At 50.1% G+C, this 4,946-nt stretch overlaps 1 protein-coding gene across 2 annotated transcripts in view; it reads left to right on the top strand.

Moving 5' to 3' along the window:
* The first annotated feature begins 392 nt into the window (after window positions 1–392).
* Window positions 393–4,946, top strand: part of CARS2 (cysteinyl-tRNA synthetase 2, mitochondrial) — a 40,601-nt gene continuing 36,047 nt past the window's right edge. The window contains exons 1-3 of one of the 2 annotated variants that reach the window (XM_019610055.2): window positions 393–1,212; window positions 1,800–2,007; window positions 2,929–4,028. The gene's annotated coding sequence lies outside the window, so the exon portion shown is untranslated. The remainder of the gene's footprint in view (window positions 1,213–1,799; window positions 2,008–2,928; window positions 4,029–4,946) is intronic. The other variant, XM_019610056.2, reaches the window with a different exon arrangement.

The raw sequence follows: 4,946 nt of genomic DNA, 5'->3' as shown, positions 1-4,946 counted from the left end.
GGGGGAAAAAAAAAAAAGAAAGGAAAAAAGAGGGGGGCGGAGTGCGCATGCGCAACGCTCGCCCCGCGAGCAGAAAATGGAGCCGCGTTCTGGCGGGGTAGGGCAGGACTATGTTTCCCGGCAGGCTTAGTGGCGAGGGATGGGTCAGTGACTGGCGGCAGTATTCTGCTCCTCCCTGGGGCTGAGGTGCTGGCGTACCGCTGCCGTGTTCCACAGCCCTAACGGGCTGAAGCGGCGGAAAGAGCCGGGAGCGAAGCGTTCTCCGGACCGACGCGTCCCCGCCCTCCCCGGCCGAGGCAACTGAAAGAGCCGCGGGTGGCCGCGCGCATCCGGCGCCGCCCCTTCGGGGTGGTGCTCCGAGGTGCAGGGGCTGCACCTCAGTGCTCCCGCCCTGTGAAATGCAGCGGCGCGGGGCCGTGCACGTTGCTCTTCGCTAAATACAGGACGCAGCGCGCTCTTCTCACTGCGCGTGCCGCGGGAAGACGTCACCGCCGCTGCGGAGCGCCTTAATCTCCTTTTTATTTCAGTGGTCACGGCCCGTTGCCAGGACGACGGCCTCGCTGCCGGGAGGAGGGCTTCGGGCGGGCGGGCGCTGAAGGGATGGATGGGGGCGGCTGCGTCTCGGCTCGGAGGGAATGTGCTCCTGTTTACCTGGAATTTCCTCTCGCGGCGTGCCCGCGGTCGCCCGAAGATCTCCGGTTTCTGTTAGGAGAGGCGGGGAGAGTCTGGAAAAACTAACCTGTCTCTCGCGAAGCAAAACAAACGCTCGCCGTCTTATTTTCTTAAAAAGTCACCGGCAATCCCCTAATTGAGGGGACTGACTCATGGCTTCTAAGCCCAGACCTGCTGGTGCGGTTGTGCGTTAGGCGCTGCCGTTCTGCTGACTGTCGTATGGGGCACGGGAAGGGCCTCCGCGCCCGCCCGGCAGTTCTGCGGCTGAGGTCGGCGTAGTGCCCGAGGATTGTGTTTCTGAGGTGTCTGTGAGGACTGCAGCCCGCGTACCCCTTCCTGCTGGCAGCCCTGCCCCGGCAGAGGTCGGAGCTGGGTGGTCTTAAGGTCCCTCCCAACCCAAGCGCGCTATGATTCTATTATTTCACAGGGTGGCTTCTTGTTTCCTGAAGATACGTTTAAGTTCTCGGTTCTTCCCCTGGTTTTCTGTTTCTGTGGATTGCTGTGCTTGCTGAAGCAGACGTTGCTCATCTGAGCTCTTACGTAAGTTACTATGAGTACTACAGCATCCAGGCAGCGCTCCAAGCTGGCGTTCCTGGCCCCGCGCGTTCTGAGTTACAGCGGCATTGAGAGAGTTGTGCAGTGGCAGCAGCAGCCTGCAGGCACCACAACTGAATCGCTGGCTCCACCTGGGCAGTCGCAGACTCCTTCGCTCTTGCCTTGAAGAAGCTGACTGCTGTCAGCGATTAAAGATGGTTAACAGACCCCGGTAGCATGAGAACCAGAGCTGATAGCTGTAATGTGGTAGAAACCAGACGTTTAACAAAAATATAGGTGAATCCCAGGGAGAGCCATTCTTACAAGAAAGGCCACAGCCATCCTAGACACACAGGAGTAATTATACATAGGGAGCTCTGAAAGTAATGTCTCCTGTTTATTTCCATGGAAACTACAACAGGTGCAAAGAGCACAATAATGCTATTTGATAGAGCAAATACTCAGCTACAAATCACCATCTGATTTTTAACAATCACCACTGTTAGCTGTGCACTTTTGCCATACAAGTAAGAAATCAGTTCATAAAAGTACCTGTTAATTTGCTAAATGAGAAATTCTATTCCTTGTTATAGGGAGGTGTAACTTCCAAGTGTAGCTCTGGCCTGCCAAGCTTCAGTGATGTGCTCAAAAGCAGATGGGCGGTGGATGCATTGAGGATGGAGAACTGTCACCTGCTGCAGGGGTGCTGTTTGCTCAGTCTTCTTCCATTTGCCCTTTGGTGTGGGCCAGAAGAGTGACAGAAAAAGCATTGCTGAGCTTTGCGCCAGTCTTGCAGCAAGGGTAGGGCTGAGTTCTGAGTGTTTGGTAACTCCTTTCACAGTTCCTTATCTACATTTTACATTGGGCCTTTTCCCTCTGAACTGAAGTAGGAAGATGAGATGGAAGACTTTGGAGTTTCAGTTCGTTATTAGAGGCTCACTCCTTACAGTGACAGAGCAAACACAAGCGTGGGGAATAACTGCCGTGTGTCAGAGAAGGAAGGGAGTTGTGGGCTTTTGTGTTCTTCCTATTTTCTGTGCTTCATGGGAGGATGGTGTATCTAACGCTCCTCCTCCTGTTCCCAAGCTCCTCTGCTCTGATTGTACGAAGGCTTTTCCTATTTAGAAACCCAATTTTAAGTTTTTTTTGGAAGTTTATTGGAGCCGTGGAGCCTTGCTGAACTCTTTGCAAGGAGAATCAGAGGAACCTGTAACCACATCAACAGCTCATACAGCTACCGTGTAACATACTTTGTGTATATAATATATGATTCATGTAACATGAATATTCCAGAAATTGTCTCCAGCTCATCAGCATAGCATTCTGACTTCTTAATATAAGCAGCATAAAATTCCAAACATTCAAACATAAATGCAGATATTGAGGATATATAAGGACTTCTACTTTTTTTCTCTGCCTTAGTTGAGTATTACTGCATGAAATACTGTGCAATTGCTACAGCTGTGTCCCTATTTATTAGAAAACAGTGTCTTCTGATCATTGGTCATCATACTTCATAGGCACAGACAACTCAGATGAATTATTCCTTCTGATGAACTGCTGTTTTTTCTCCATTTAATAGCTTTATCTCTCTCTTCTACAGTTACATACAGGTAGTTTTTGTTGTTTCATTTCTCTTTGTCCATTTTTTTAGGAGACTGAATTCATACTCACATTGGAGATTATAATGGCATTTTACAACTCTATTACTTTTGCTTACAGCTGAAGGTTTGGAAACAAAACAGCAGAAGTTTAACATGCAAGATGAGCAGGGTTGAGTTTTGCAAGCACTAAGACCAACAGAGAAGTCACACTTCAGACTGTCATCCAATAGGCGCTGTCTGTGCACTGGGCAGCGTGCACCATTTACAGCTGTTTGGAACAGAGATATCTGCTTGTGTCAACAAGTGGTGTGGGATTAATGGAACTGTAACATTTGGGTCACTGAGTCAGTCTCTCTGCTGCTTCCCAGGAAGAACTGACCTAACCTAGGCCTTTTGTTCTTTAAAAAGTATTGTAATAGAAGAACAAGGATTAAGCCCTGCTTAAGAAGAAAGGTATTTCACTGGATACAGCTGCTCATCTCTTTGCTTGCCCTGGGACTGTCAGTCTCACTGCCTCACATGTGTTTTCTGGCTGCTGCCATTCACATCTGCTGTGCTTTGTGAGCTTAAACAGCACTGCATGAAGGGTGCCATGCAAATTCTGACTACAACCAGTGACAGTGTGCTGCAAGGCCAGGGCAGAAGAAAATTCAGATACAACATGGATCAAGGAGCTCCAGAATCCCACCATGATTTCCAGAGATGTACCTAAGCAGCTGGAAACATCAGACAGACACTGATCTGGCCTCTGGCTGAGCTGATACACGCTCTTGGGACATGGTGACCGCAGTTTACTACAGAGCTCTAAGAAGCTCAGCCCACTGCAGTGGATTTAACTCATCTTCCCCTATGGTTTGTAGTTTGTCTTCACAGCCTTTTTCCCCCCTTTATCTTTTCAGGATCAGTTTCCTCACCAGGTTCCTGGGCTAGAATCATTCTAGAAGGGCCACAGATATCAGCAATGTATTCCTGTGAACATGCCAGTGAAACACGCGTTATTTAGTATTGATTTGGCGGTCTGAAAGTGCTCGGCACTGTACTGAACAAAGCAGACAACGGAGTTAATGACAACTCCTAACAAGATGTGCTGAACGGTGAAGACATCTAAACCAGCTTGCTATGGAAACTGAAATAACGGGCTTGTGAAGCTGCTTCTGAAACGTACTAAGCAAACATTTACAAGGTTCCTTCAAGCTTCATCCTCCAAGTTGCAAAACAGTAAGATAGCTTTCTTATTTGATTAAGAAGTTAGGATTGTTCAATGGGAAGTGTTACGGAAAGCAGCTGCGTATTAAGAAGAGAAAGCGTTTGTTCGTGGTAGAGCTCTATATCTGATGTGGTGTAACTAAGTGAGGTATAGGCAGACTGTATGAAGGGAGAAATTACTATGATAATAAAAAAATCATAGAATACTCTGAGTTGTAAGGAAGGTACAAGAATCGCTGTATCCAACTCCTGGCTCCACACAGGGCCACCCAGCAATCAGACCACATTGTGAGAGAGGTATCCATACACCCCTTGAATTCCAGCACTGGGGACCGTGTCCACAGCCCAGGGCATCCTGTTCCCTCGTGCCGTTCCCTCGGGAAAGCTGAATGCTGTTGTTAAACACGAGGAACGCCCATGAAAGCCGTCCCCGACAGATTCAAGAGGACACGATGTCTGTGAGGCGGGCAGCTCACCAGAGCCAGTGCCCAGCGTGTCCATCCTGGCGGGCCCTTCAGGACGCTTCAGCAGGCAGCACCGCGGGCTGCAGCAGGTGGGATAACCAGCTTCTAGGCTCAGCATAGACCGCCAGGACTCCTCCTGAAAGCGGCAGCAGCCTAAGCAGCTCAGAGGCTGGAGAGCGGCAGGCAAAATACGGCGAACAGTTGCGAAGTTCTCCCTTGTTTCCCTGGTACCTGCGCGGTTAAAACAAGCAGTAGCTTAAAAAGACTTCTAGCAACCGCGCGTGCGTTCCATCGAACTTTTATATACTCCGGTTCCACACGTCAGAACTTCCAGAGCGGATCCGGGCGGTGTAACCCCAGCTTCCTCTCAGCGCTCCGACCCAAGAAGGCCGACAGCGGGACCGCCCCGGGAGGCGCGGCGCCGCGGGCCCCTCCTCTTCCTGCGGCGCGGCTGTAGCTACCCCGC

The sequence above is a fragment of the Meleagris gallopavo genome, chromosome 1, assembly GCF_000146605.3.
Source record: "Meleagris gallopavo isolate NT-WF06-2002-E0010 breed Aviagen turkey brand Nicholas breeding stock chromosome 1, Turkey_5.1, whole genome shotgun sequence".
NCBI classification, from domain to species: domain Eukaryota; kingdom Metazoa; phylum Chordata; class Aves; order Galliformes; family Phasianidae; genus Meleagris; species Meleagris gallopavo.
Note: the sequence above shows the minus strand (reverse complement) of the source record. Positions and strands in the feature narration are given on the sequence as shown.